Source organism: Uranotaenia lowii, chromosome 3 (genome assembly GCF_029784155.1).
Source record: "Uranotaenia lowii strain MFRU-FL chromosome 3, ASM2978415v1, whole genome shotgun sequence".
NCBI classification, from domain to species: Eukaryota; Metazoa; Arthropoda; class Insecta; order Diptera; family Culicidae; genus Uranotaenia; species Uranotaenia lowii.
The window spans coordinates 46,775,867-46,790,424 of NC_073693.1; the positions used below are offsets into that span (position 1 = coordinate 46,775,867).

At 36.8% G+C, this 14,558-nt stretch overlaps 1 protein-coding gene across 4 annotated transcripts in view; it reads left to right on the forward strand.

Moving 5' to 3' along the window:
* The window catches only part of LOC129752380 (uncharacterized), a 238,786-nt gene that overhangs the window by 84,867 nt on the left and 139,361 nt on the right, over positions 1–14,558 (forward strand). The window lies entirely within an intron of this gene.

Below are 14,558 nucleotides of genomic sequence, written 5' to 3' on the forward strand. Positions count from 1 at the left end.
ATGAAGAAAACGCTACTTTTATGTAAAAAAGATCTTGAATTAAATTATAAATAAGTGATATAATTATTTTTGTTCCAATTCTATCTGAAGCAAGTTTTGCTAACGATTTTTCGATAGTCGTGCTAAGTATTCGGCAGACTGGGCCGAATAGAGCGAAGATTTATTTTTTAAATTTAAACAATAACATATATGTTAAATTTTTCAAATGGTTTTGAAAAATTTATAAAATATCTAAAAAGTTATGTTTAGAAAGCTACATAATCATCAACAACTTATGGTTTCAGTTAAAAAATCTTATGTAAATACATGTATCTTACACAGAAGAACGCTTCATACCACGATTATTGTTGATTATACATTTTCATGATATATCCAGGCTTGCCTATATATCCAATAATTAATTCGTGATAAATCAAATTAAGCCGAGATGCCCACATATTATTCATAACGAACACACACATATAGGATATCAGTGATTCTTCATGTTTCTTTGAAGAGATCTAAATTCTACTTAAAACTAAAGCGTACAAGGATATAATGGCTAGCAACCATATGTATGCCGTGACCGAGACTCAATCTCTTGACCTCTGGCTTAGAAGACTTGGAAGACTTCATCGCAAATCAAAAACTTAAAAAAAACTAGCTCACAATTTTAGAAACTTTTAGCCTTCTGGCAGGCCAAGGAACGAGTTTTTCTCCGAAGGTGTTGATACCAGATCATACTATTTTTGCCCCCCCCCCCCCTCTTGCCAACAATTTTCGTGACAGTAATCAAATTCTCCATTTCTCCACAGTAGATTGATTTGTTCACAGATGAGAACAGGATATTTCAAATCATATTAACATGCACAGAATGAAGGCTCACATCAATTGCAACCTTCCTAGCACAAGCGATATTGGATTTAAAAAAACCCACTCTCGATTGCCAGATAGAAGGTACAGTTGCGTTCAAAAAAGAATGAAATCGCTTGAAGCTGCGCATCCACTTCCAACTTTGACAAGCTGCCATTTCTCTCTCGGTTGATATTTTTTCATGAAAATTTCACACAATCTAGTTCAACTATCCAACTAACATTGCACAAAATTTGATGTCTTTACATTGACGGAAAACAAAGATACAGCTATTCCCGTAAAAAAGGGAAATTTGGAGTTGCTTCACTAAATTTGCTATATCTTTGACAATTTTCATTGAAAAATCTTGAAATTTGGTCAAAAGATGTGAAAATGTTTGATCTAATACCAGGCCAAGTTTCGTCAAAATCGATGAACGTGATCAAAAATGCTGCTGGGTTGAAAATGAGGTTCATTATCGCCCAGCAGACGATTTCATTCTTTTTTGGACGGATGTTTATATGGAAATCATCGTAATCCATGTATTCTTGGTATTTTCTTTCACAAAACCAAAATTTATCACAAAGAATGTTGTAAATTGATAGGAACTTTATTCTTCCTTTGTTTAGAAACAGAAATTGTTCCAACAGAACTGGTATTGAAACACAAGAGCGAATAGAATATTCGCTTAAATTGTAGATCAAATATGTTTATCGTTATAATTAGCAGGTCATTTCTGAAACTCTGTTCTTCATATTTTGAACTCTGTTGAAACATTTTCTCTTTCGAAACAAAGGACGAATGAAGCTTTTAGCAATTTATAACATTCTTTGTGATAAATTTTGGTTTTGTGAAAGAAAATACCAAGAATACATGGATTACGATGATTTCCATATAAATATCCGTCCAAAAAAGAATGAAATCGTCTGCTGGGCGATAATGAACCTCATTTTCAACCCAGCAGCATTTTTGATCACGTTCATCAATTTTGACGAAACTTGGCCTGGTATTAGATCAAACATTTTCACATCTTTTGACCAAATTTCAAGATTTTTCAATGAAAATTGTCAAAGATATAGCAAATTTAGTGAAGCAACTCCAAATTTCTCTTTTTTACGGGAATAGCTGTATCTTTGTTTTCCGTCAATGTAAAGACATCAAATTTTGTGCAATGTTAGTTGGATAGTTGAACTAGATTGTGTGAAATTTTCATGAAAAAATATCAATCGAGAGAGAAATGGCAGCTTGTCAAAGTTGGAAGTGGGTGCGCAGCTTCAAGCGATTTCATTCTTTTTTGAACACAACTGTATATAAAGAGTGATACGGTCAAAATTTGGTCAAGGGAAAACGCGTGTAAATCTGTGAAATCGTTTATTTAAAAAATCAAATAAAATTTCTTTATCAAGTTTAATTAGTATAAAATTCAGGAAAAATATTCAGTTAAGCTTCCGCTTTTCCAAATCCGAATTGCCGGGTCTTACGCTTAACCCCTGCCATCAGATTTTGAACAGCCACCTTGTCCACCTTCTTCGCTGCAGAGAGCCAGTTTGCCTTGAACTGCTGCTCGTCCTTAGCAGTTGTTTTGGTCTTCTTTAGGTTCCGCAAAACAATAGCCCAGTATTTCTCAATTGGGCGGAGCTCTGGCGTGTTGGGAGAGTTCTTGTCCTTGGGAACCACCTGCACGTTGTTGGCGGCGTACCACTCCATGGCCTTTTTACCGCAATGGCAAGATGCCAAATCCGGCCAAAACAGTACGGAACAACCGTGTTTAAAAAAAAAAGACATACACCGTCTTAGCCGATTTAGGCTTTACAGACTGAATAAATGAGGTGGACAACTTAAGATTAACATTTAACACCCAGTACCGAGATAGGAATCGAACCCATGCCATCAGTGGACCAGCGATTACCGTTACCGTCTTACCACGCTAACCACTCGAACACCGAGACGTACGAAAGGAAAGGCAGCAGACGTTTATTCAAACTCTCTTTCACGTAAATTTCTTGGTTGACAGTCCCGGAAGCTATGAAAATGCTGCTTTTCAAGCCACAAATACATATGCCTTGTCAAACCAGATATTTCTTCGCGAACTTTGACAGTTTCATGTACTTGAAAATATCTGCCACCTTTCTCCTTCTTTTTGCCGTATAAAACTCCTGTCCCGGAAGCTGCTTGTAGTCGGCTTTGACGTAGGTTTCGTCGTCCATTACCACGCAGTCAAACTTCGTCAGCATCGTCGTGTAAACCCTCGGGATCGCGCTTTGGTCGTCGTATTTTGTTTATCATCGCGATTTGGAGTCACTACCTTTCTGTAAGTCGATAGTCCGGCTCGTTTTTTGGCTCGATGCACGGTTGTAGACGATATACCCAGCTTATTTGCGGCATCTCGGAGAGAGAGGTTAGAGTTTCGCTTGAAACTACCGGCAACTCTCTTTGTCGTCTCAGCGGCTTCCGGTTTTCGATTTCCCCCCGATCCAGACTTCCTGGCTGTCGACAAAGTACCCCATGCACTTTAATGACATTTGTAACGGTTGATTTGGCAACTTTTAGCGATTTTGCCAGCTTTGTGTGCGAGCTGCTCTTCTTTCTTGGACGGCATTTTGACAAATAAAGAGTGAATTCCAAAATCAAAATAGGAGCATCAGTCTACACACACACCTTCAAAATGAGGGGTGTTCAGGTTTTTTAAATGCAAAATTTAAAGAAATACGTCAAGTTGATATTGACCAAATTTTGACCGTATCACCCTTTATATTGCACATTTGATCTTATACAAATACGTTCAGAAATTTCTTTTAACCCCTAAGGTGTCAAGAGAAAAAAAATGCTTATCAAACAAATCGCGTTGAGCTAATCTACCCCGTCACGTGCTTTTCTCAGATCCGCCAAACACTCCAAACACCGCAACCCGCACACACCGGAATCGATTGACGTGAGCGAGTACGTGAGCTTCCGCACCGGAGCAACAATTTTCCACCCCGAAAAACATCCCCCCTTTCCACAACATCAACTCCAACAACAACAACTGGGTACGCAACATTTGCACCTGTGGATTCTGATTTAATTCTAACTGGGATGCCTGTCTGCCTGGCTGTGCCGGGATTTGTTTGCACAGTTTGGGGCTATTCCGGTTGCTGCTCGCTTTGCCAACGTCAACAACATCAGCAAACGTCCCCGAACACAAACATACCTACAAACGCACGTACGCACGCACGTACACTTACAATGCAAACACACATACACAGCTACAGATCCCAAATGGAAACATCATCCCCCTTGAACGATGCGGGTTGAGTGGGTGAAGGGAGAAATTATTCTCCATCGGGTGATTGCGGGTCCTTCACGTCTGTTTGAGCTCCTTCTCGAGACCCGCCAACCGGAAGTGCTTTCACCTTCCGACGGAGAAAGGGGAAGATCATCATCATCATCATCACCATTCTCCGGAAGACTTGATGTTTTCCGAGCCGATGATGACGGGATTGTCCTACCACCACCACATCGCCTCCCCATGGGAAATTTCTTGCGGATATATCTTTTATTACACCCTTAATCCCTCCCGAGTAGGTACATACCTACTGATACTGCCAACATTCTCGGAAAGCAGCAGAGACCGGAAATGGAAGGGTGAGTGATATTGCTACCAACCAGACACCCGAAAGGCTTGGCTCGGTTAATTCCTCTTTATGGAAAGGAGTGAGCCAATAAATACGACGCATTATGGGCGGCTTAATCCAGAGGCAGATCATTTGCCATCGATTATCTAGCTGGGAGAATCTGACAAGTGGGTAATGGTTCTTGATAGTTGGGATTTGATTTTTATGGTTTCGTCTAGTGAGAAAATTTATCAGATTTTCAAATTGGCAGAATTTTTAAGAAGTTTCTTAAATCTTAGATTTTCATTCAAGATAAAACTGAAAAAATACTTAGCTCTCAAGACTAGAGGTTACTGTTAAAAAAACGATATGAACTACAAAACTGCATTTTTGGCTAAGCTTCAATTGGAGTAGTGTTGTTCCTGTTGGAAACTTCATCTGAAATTTGAGAAAAATCGATACATTTAGGCTACTCAAACGAACTAAACATGCAGAAGAAGCAGACGTGTTTTCCGACAGTGTATTTTTTGTCACCATTTTAAGCAAAAACAGAAGGGTCACATGCAGACAGAGATTTTATGCTGGTTTTAAGACAGAGTGGCTTTGAGGAGCAGTGTATAAATTCGCCACCGACCGTGGCGGATAACAGTCAAATCTTCTAAGCCAGAGGTCATGAGACCGACTCTCGGTCACGGCATACATACCCAAGTAACAAACGGGAAAATATTTCGGCTTTTTCAGTCAATTTACGGATCAAAACACCTTCTCTTCTAATTAGAAGAGAAGGTGTTTTGGATCCGTAAATTGACTGAAAAAGCCGAAATATTTTCCCGTTTGTACATTTTCACCAGTTGAAAACAATCATCTACCCAAGTAACAATTTAAGTTTTATTCCAACCAACTGTTAGTTCGCTTAAGACTATTTCCTAAAGCTACTTTATAAGCCAAAGCGCATTCTACGCTATTAGCACAACTACTTCAAAGCTAACATTTGGCTAAAAGGGACCATTTTGTTAACGTTTTTAAAGCTAATTCTATACGCTACAATAAAACATCCAACAGAATAGTTTTATTCGACCTTATAGACATAGCCTTAAGAAACCTTTCAGAGTTCTCTTAAGACTATCCACAGCTCTTTTTAAACTACGTCAAGGAATCTGATAGGAATTTTACTGTGGGAGCTGTGGAATCTGATAGGAATTTTACTGTGGGAGCTGTGAAATTTGACAGATACTCTACTGTGGGAGCTTTCTGTTCTGATTTTTTCTCGTGTTATCACTTACTCTCCCAGGCATTTGGTGATTGGCGAAGATTGCATTTAAATTATTTTAAAAATATTTTCATTTTTGTATTTAATATGTCTTAGCATGAAACTTCGTGCAACCTCAGATTTCTGGTGAAATATATACGAAATAGCATCAAAACATATGCGCGCCTAAAAGAAAATCAAGGTTGACACAATTTTAAAAATTTTTTAGTTTGAAAAGTAATAATTTAAGTAACATTTAAATTTGCTCAAATGATGCAATTTTGGTTTTGCATTGAAATTCATTACCTATACAACCATAGATGCCAATGTGCCTGATTTTTCAGGTATTGCCTGATTTTTTGAGGTTCAGCCTGACAACCTGATAAGCCATTGAATTTCCCTGATTTTTTGAAAATATGCCTGATTTTGCCTGATTTTTGCGAATGTGATGAAAAATGATTAGTAAGAAACTGGATTAGGTACTATTGCTGAAGTGAAAAAGTGGAAATGTGGCTGAATCAAAGCAATCGAAAGATTCCCTCGAATTCTTATTTAAAAAGGGAATTAAAGGGAATCTTTCGATTGCTTCGATGCTATGATTCAGTAGAATTATTCAACCAAGTAGGCTCACAACACATATTAGAGAGAAAATGAGGAGCGGTGAAAAAAAAAGGTCATCACTTTTAGCGAAATTTCCGTTTCTTTGTCGTAGTCTGATTTTGCCTGATTTTTATTTCGCCAGTCCCCAGATTTTTGCAAAAAAATGTTGGCAACCCTGTATACAACAAATAGTACCGAAAACATTGTCAAATTTGTTGAAAAAGTCTAGTTTTTAGTAATATAATGTTATTTCCAGCAAGATGGCGTCAGTAAATTCGATTCAATTTTACAATCAACATGGCGTTCAGTAAGTTTATGTTGAATATCTTAAGGCAGTTGTAAAACAGTTTTAAAATTGTTTTTGTCGGTTCGAAAAATGTTGCAATAAAACAATTTCAACAAACAGTTTTAAAATGGTTTTAAGAGACCTTGAATCACAGCTTCGTTTGACGTTTCTCTAAATGGAATACACGCTCATGATGGATTTATCCATTTTTGAGTAAGATAAGTGTTGATTCTCAACACGGTTGGTCGCTCTAGAAACGAACGTCACACCAAATTTGTAAACAAGGCGCGAAGCGTTTGTTGTTCGTTGGATGTTAAGTGTGGCCAGCTTTATAGTTTAATTGTTAATTGTGTTAAAATATTCGCGCGCGAAAAAGTGTAATTAGAGATAAAATTGAAATAAATGCTCTCTTTTACTTTCGGACGTCCACCAAGAAACAAGTTTTATTTTGTATCCGTAATTGCCTGAACAAAACATAAGTTTGTCGCAATAAATGAGATCATTTCGATTTGTTGCTTGGCAGAAGGCATTCATAAAACTTTTCGTTTTGTCTCCTTTTGACTATAATAAGAGGATGGTCAATTACCTTTAAATAACAAGTAGGTATTGATATCAAATAATCTCAGACTGTTTAGGAATAGATCATTTTCTTTAATCAAAAGCCTGGCCTTAAAGCTTAATAATAATCCATATAATTGGGGATTGAGGATTATAACCAAACGATTTCTTAAACCGTCAAACGACGATTTGATGAAGCGCAATAACACGTTTAGCAAACGATTATAGAAATTGTAAAATACATTGCCAGAATCGTGGATTCAGAAATAATTGTATTTTGAATATGTAGTTAGGTAATGTAACTGTTATGCATATTGGACACGATAAAACGATTTTATAAAACGTGCATCGGATATTTTGCTTACGATAATCAAAACTACGTTACGCTTCAAATAAATCGTAATTTTCAATAATCGGCCATTGCTAGTAGTCTTCATTAATATCATCTAAAACTTGTTGAGGCTGATGAAAGTATAGAATAAGCATTTTCACTTGTAATGAAGCTCAATTTTTTGCATGAACATACTCAAAATCCAGTGCAAAGTTCAATTTAAGTTTGAAAAATTACAAGTTGTCAAAAAGTTTAAAAAACAAATACCTTTGAAAATTCGTAAAAATTCTGTATTTAGTATTTAAACTATCTCAAAATATGCCAAACTACGTCAACTTTGAAATTCTCTTTTCAAAACTTATCTGGTGTTACTTAAACAATTTTGATGATTCATTGATTAAAAAGTTTTTGTGATCATGATCTTAAAAATTAATTAAAAATATATCCTTGTGTGCATCGTTTAGCTTCTAACTTCAGACTTTTTTTGACTCTAAGTTAAATGTTTTTTGAGCATTCTTTAGCTTATTCCGAAGCATGTTTTTTCGAGTTTATTCTTAGACTTTGGATATCGATGAATAACGATCAGAAGTGATGTGCTGAATATTGTCTGAGAAACACATTTGAGTTACATTACGAGTTTTCAAAAACTTTAAATTTTTGTTGGGAAACAAGAAAGATATATTGGTTTTAGTGAGGAGTATTTAATTGACAATTCAGGGACTGTAACGGGTAAAAATTTTTGGGACGGATAAGGGAATTTTAGTATCAATATTTTAAAAGATGATGGCAAACCAATATAAAAGTAATGCACAGATAGCACTATAATGTGCAGATTTCTCTACGATAGCTAATCAAGGCATCAATATGCTCAATTTATTTTCATAGAACAAAAATGTGAGATCCTTATAAAGGCATGGTTTGAGGTAAATTGAGCTAAAAACAAAAACAGTCATTACCAGCGTTGTGCGCGCGCTTTTCAGTTTTGATTTCTCATACATGGAAAAATTACAACGTTTTATGATGTCTGCAATGCTTAACGACTTTTCCATGTATCGTGTGACCAACATTTATTGCTAAATCTTAGTGAATCTCGGAGAGTACAATCCTTGGTTTTCGATCTATTGACGATAACTATTGACGGTTGTTCTAAAACTCCCGACTATTCTGGATTTATTTAAACAAAAAAAAAATGATCCTATGTAAATTGCGTAGGATTTCATATCTACCTTTGTCCTGTTGCCAAACGTCCGTTCAATGTTTGCGTAGAAGTGGTTACTAGCTTAATTCGCCATTTTACATGAGTAGATAATGGTTTCCGACTGGTGAAATTGTACAAACGGGAAAATATTTCGGCTTTTTCTGTCAATTCACGGATCCAAAACACATTCTCTGCTTATTCCGACGTTTCGTTCTTTATTTGAACTTTTTCACATGAATCTACAACAAACATTACAATCTCTTCATGAACTAATTGACAACATAAAACAGAAAAAAACTTACAGAAAATTGTGTTTCTTCATCTGGAGGATCAATAAATAATGATCGTTTGTTACATGAAAAGAAGAAGTAGAAGTCCTACACTTTTGCAGGCCTATTAGAAAATTGATCAACCCTATGAAACATTTTATGTTTGGTAATCATTCACACGAGGTGAAAAATTTAGAAAATTTAAGGGTATAACGACTTAAAAAAGTGAGGGTCTAGTTTAAGCAAACCTTCTTTCTACTGCGCTCCCATGAGAAGGGCATAACTTTTATCATCTGACGGTCTTCAAAAGAAATCAGTGAAATTATGTCTCGTTTATGAAAATTCGTGGAGTAATCTATGTAAGTGCACAAAAGTTAGAGCCAAAAAAGTGCATTTGGCCGTTTCGCTAGAACAAATGATATCAAATTTACAATTTCGAGGCTCTTTGAGCAACCGCTAGAGTTAACCAAATGAGCTGAAATTTGGCATGGAATCTTTTGACAGCCGTAGATCGATTCCAGCTCCCAAGGTGTTGAATCTTGAACATAATTTATTTTTAGACAACTCTAACCTGGATTCCTAGATACCTGGAGAACATTCTTGAAGACAAACTGTCTATACAGAAAATTTAGAGTGTCTTAAGGATGCTGATCATCCCATCTGACGTTAAAATCAGCAGTCATTTTACATCAACAATGTTTCGAGAACCGGTAACTTTTTTTTGTTTTTTTTTCGGGGATTTTGATCCTATTCGATGAAACATCCTAGGGCCCGAGAACCATTTACTTACTTTCAAAATTACTACATGAATGTTCGGCACAACTTCCAACATGATTCTGTGTCCTCTTACCAGACAAACAACTTTTCAAATTTCAGTTGTCAATTTTTCAAATTTCAGTCGTTCGAAAGAGTGGTCTTCCCCTTCTCTTAATTGATTGAATCCTCTTCGCTTTCTTGCAAGAGTTTACGAACGTTCTAGGAAATGTGTAAATAGGGAATAATAAAGAGACATGATCCCTGAGATGACTTGATCCCTCAGCCTTGTGTCATAACTGGAACTGCTTACACAAGTGTTATGTGCCAAATTCAGAAAGTTACCTTTGAAAATTTTTCAGTTACTATACTTTGGTCGTTTTGAAAAAAAACATCTATTACTCCTATTACGGCACGATCATGTCAAAATATTAAGATAAATTCTTCAATAATACACCAGATGTTGAGTAATTTATTTTTGAAGCTGAGTGCTGCAAATGAGATTTCCCTGCCCTTCTTGTTTAGCTGGATTAAAGGCTTTCACAACAGCATTCTCTTCATTTCAAAACAAATCCCTACCCCAACAAGACCTTCCTTTGAAAGGAAAAATCTGCCACGAATTCACGTTAAATGATTCCTTTTAGTCAGTTAAAGTCCCGGCGTGGCTTTTACCACCCTCAGACCTCCCAACATTTTTTCCTTCTGGCATAGCTCGTGTCGGTTGAAGGATAATGCCCTGTACATAACAGGCTTTCCTACGTTACCTACCTTCGGAAGGCCAGCAGAGCTTTAGCTGAGAAGAGAACTTCTCAGTCACCACTTGGCTCACTTTATGGCCCCTGACGGAGATTTATGGACCACTGGTCAAAAAAGCAACCCCCCCCCGTTCACTCAAACAACACTGGCAATTTCTTGACCGAAACGCTTGAAAACAACAACATCCACCAGGAGAAACAAAAAAAAAAAAATAACCGAAAAACGAAAAACACTCATGCCTCGGGATGACGGGGGTAAAAAGCAATTTGTTGGATGTATGAAAAATGGAACTCCGGTCAATAAATTATATTATTTGGAAGATTATGAGCCATTTAATGGTTGAGAAAGTGTAATACTGCTGCTTTCCGGAAAGGATGACCAAATTAAAAATTGATGTAGGAGAAAGCAGCAAACTTTTAATGGGTGAAATCTTCAATGGAAACATGGTTTGAAAGGTAAAATGTGTAGATTCTTTTTTTTTTAATTTTCGTTCAGTTTTAACGTTTATGCCTTAAAAAAAACTCTTCTTTCATTAAAATCATATCTCGCGTAATCTTTCATTATGTCGTATGAAACAAAATGTAAACAGACAGTTTCATTACAAAAAACACAGAAACTGATAAACATTTGTTGCATCTGCTTTTCATTTAGAAAATGTGTTGTCAGATGTGAAGCACAAATTTAAAGGTATTTTCCTTATTTTCACAGCAGTTTTTACTAATTTCTAAAGATTTTTCATACAACGACGTATTGAAAGCGCACGCGAGATGTAGGTTCATTTAAGATTTGTTAGATTTGTTATTCTGATGTTTGAATTGTGTTTAACCATCAACTTCGATATCGTATTCTCAATATTTTTTCCAGAATTCTTTCCCGGAACCTCATTGGCCGTTTCCCTTTCTTGTTGGTTTTTTTTTAAATCGAGAACAGAAGGTTACACTTTCACCCCGACAAAATAAATCGTGGTAGAGGTGCCGATGGTTTTTGCGCGCCTTTCGGTTAATCCTTTGAAAAGTTTTTTTCCCCAGCCAACACCTTTCCGGTTACTTTGAGTTAGGAAGCCCATATTTTTTTTGCTTGTTTGTATGGTTTTTCTACTTTTCCCTTTTCAAATATTGCCAAGAAGGTTTAAGTATATTTTTTCTTCTCGGAAAGTTTTCCGAGATTTGTGAAGTGTTTTCTTTGAAATTGAATAGACTTTTTACATTTTGAGTACCGCTATTGAGTTTAAGGTAACTTCTAGAAGACTTCAAAGAGTTGTTTCGAAACCTTTTGATTGATTTTTTTTATTTAAAATAAGCTAGAAACTGTCTAATTCAACAAATTTGGTACCCAATGCCCAAAAGTCCAAAAATAATTTTTGAACTTTTGAATCAAATTTACAAGAAAAATATGCTTTTTTTTCTGCAAGAAAAATAACCCTTTCGTCATCTCTTTCGACTTTCGTTTCTCAAAAATAATTGAATAACGCGAGTTCATCGTTGTTGCCGACCGAACAAATGAACCGATTAATGAGATGGATTAAAAGTTTGTCGACGGCCAAATTTAGGATTACCGTCTTTCCCCCTTTCCCGGGGTTTGAGTTTTTTTTTCAAAAGTGTTGCCAGCAGCAATGAAAGAATGAGGAAGTTTCAAAAGTTTCTATTTCTTTGTTGAGTGGAAGAAAGCTATCTTTCGAGTCTACAAACGAGAAACCAAAAATTTTGGGATGGGCTGTGAGAATGATGATAATGATGAGGATTCAGAAGCTAAAAGTAGGAGAGGGGGTTTTCCTCCCTTCAACCCTTTGCTTCGGTTGATAACAAATGCGACATCGATCGAAAATAGAAGGCGAAAAATTAATTAAAAATCTTTGCCAAAAACCCCATTTCGATCGGCCGAAGCCGCGCTCAGCCAAGGTGAGAGGTCATCTGCATAATGGGAAAATCGTTTGAAGTTCTATGGGTCCGTCACCGTTCTTGGAAGTGTGAGCGAGCTTTTAATATCTCGGGTAATAAAAGTTGGGTGAAAAGTTTTCGATGGTTGTTCTATGCATTCGATTTTGTTTCATGGGCTCGAGCAGGGGAAAAATAGGTTTCGGAAAATCGTTTTCTGGCAGCTTCCAGTTGAAGATTGGGCACATCTATGTTGTACCTTCAAAAGAAGAAGGCGCGCGGCGGGCTTGAGAACGAAAGCAAATGACCGTAAAATTTAATTAAAATCGAATTCTCACTCGAGTAGCGATAAACAATTTAACAATCGAACATTAGCCGATGAAGTAGCTCGGGGAGGAGGAACAAAACCACTTGTCCTTTAAATGCAAATTCTGGCTGATTCTGAGAACCAACTTCGAGAGGTTAGAGCGTCTTGGATTTTTTCCTTTAAAAATGCCTCAGTAATACCTTAAATAACCCGTTTAATGACAAACAGATAACGAAAATTAATTCTGTTTGAGAACCTAAAAAAAACTCACCAGTTCTCAGACATTGATAAAACCTCCGCAAAACGAATGAAAGATGACTGTAAGACAACTGTAAGACATTCGCAAGACGTCGAAAAATTATTGGCATGACGTTTGACAGACATTTGCAAGCCATTCGAAGGTTAATTGCAAGACAATTCAATGACATTTAACAGACGTATGCAAGGCATTTGCGAGACATTTGCAAAGTACTTTGAAGAGACTTGTAAGACGAATGAAAGTCTTTTGAATAATTTGTGAAGATATTAAGAAGACAATCACAAGACGATTATAAGACGATTGAAAAACGACTGAAAGACGACTGAAAGACGACTGAAAGACGACTGAAAGAAGACTGAAAGATGACTGAAAGACGACTGAAAGACGACTGAAAGACGACTGAAAGACGACTGAAAGACGACTGAGAGACGACTGAAAGACGACTGAAATACAACTGAAAGACGACTTAAAGACGACTGAAAGACGACTGAAAGACCACCGAAAGACGACTGAAAGACGACTGAAAGACGACTGAAAGACGACTGAAAAATGATTGAAAGACTACTGAAAGACGATTGAAAGACGATTGAAAGACGACTGAAAGACGACTGAAAGACGACTGAAGACGACTGAAAGACGACCGAAAGACGACTGAAAGCCGACTGAAAGACGACTGAAAGCCGACTGAAAGACGACTGAAAGATGACTGAAAGACGACTGAAAGACGGCTGAAAGACGACTGAAAGGTGACTGAAAGACGACTGAAAGACGACTGAAAGATGATTGAAAGACGACTGAAAGACGACTGAAAGACGACTGAAAGACGACTGAAAGACGACTGAAAGACGACTGAAAGACGACAGAAAGACGATTGAACGACGACAGAAAGACGACTGAAAGACGACCGAAAGGCGATTGAAAGACGGCTGAAAGACGACTAGAAGATGACTAAAAGCCGAGATGACAGAAAGCCGACTGAAAGCCGACTGAAAGCCGACTGAAAGACTACTGAAAGACGATTGAAAGACGATTGAAAGACGACTGAAAGACGACTGAAAGACGACTGAAAGTCGACTGAAAGACGACTGAAGGACGACTAAAAGTCGACTGGAAGACGACTGATAGACGACTGAAAAACGACTGAAAGACGATTGAAAGACGTTTGAAACACATTTCTAAGACAACTACGAGACATTTGCAAAACATTTGGGAGACTTAAGCAAGATATTTGAAAGGCATTTGAAAGACATTCGCACCAAACATTTCGAAAATATTCGCTTGATATTACAAGAAAATTCCAATTTCAAAGATTCAAAATCTTGAAATGACATTTTTATAATCTTTTCTTGAAGCATTTTCTAAACACTTTTTGGGTGTTTTCGGATCGTTTTTCGCATTGAGAAGCTAGAAATAATTTGATGAATTGTGCAAATTTATTTAAGATTTTTAAAGTAAAATTTGTAAGCACTTTATCAAAAAGTCCCGAATCGATAGCTACGTTTTAAGAAAAGGACACGAAACCCGAAATAAAATTCGAAAAGCATATCGATGGCTAAAGCCTTTGCACAGTTGACTAGGGACTCTTGAAATTGATAGGATGGCTGAAGGTATAAATGCGAAGACTAATGATAACTTTTGGTTTCTCGCTTTTTTGCTTCTCATCCGACTTTATTTCTATCTTCCCGTTTAGTGTC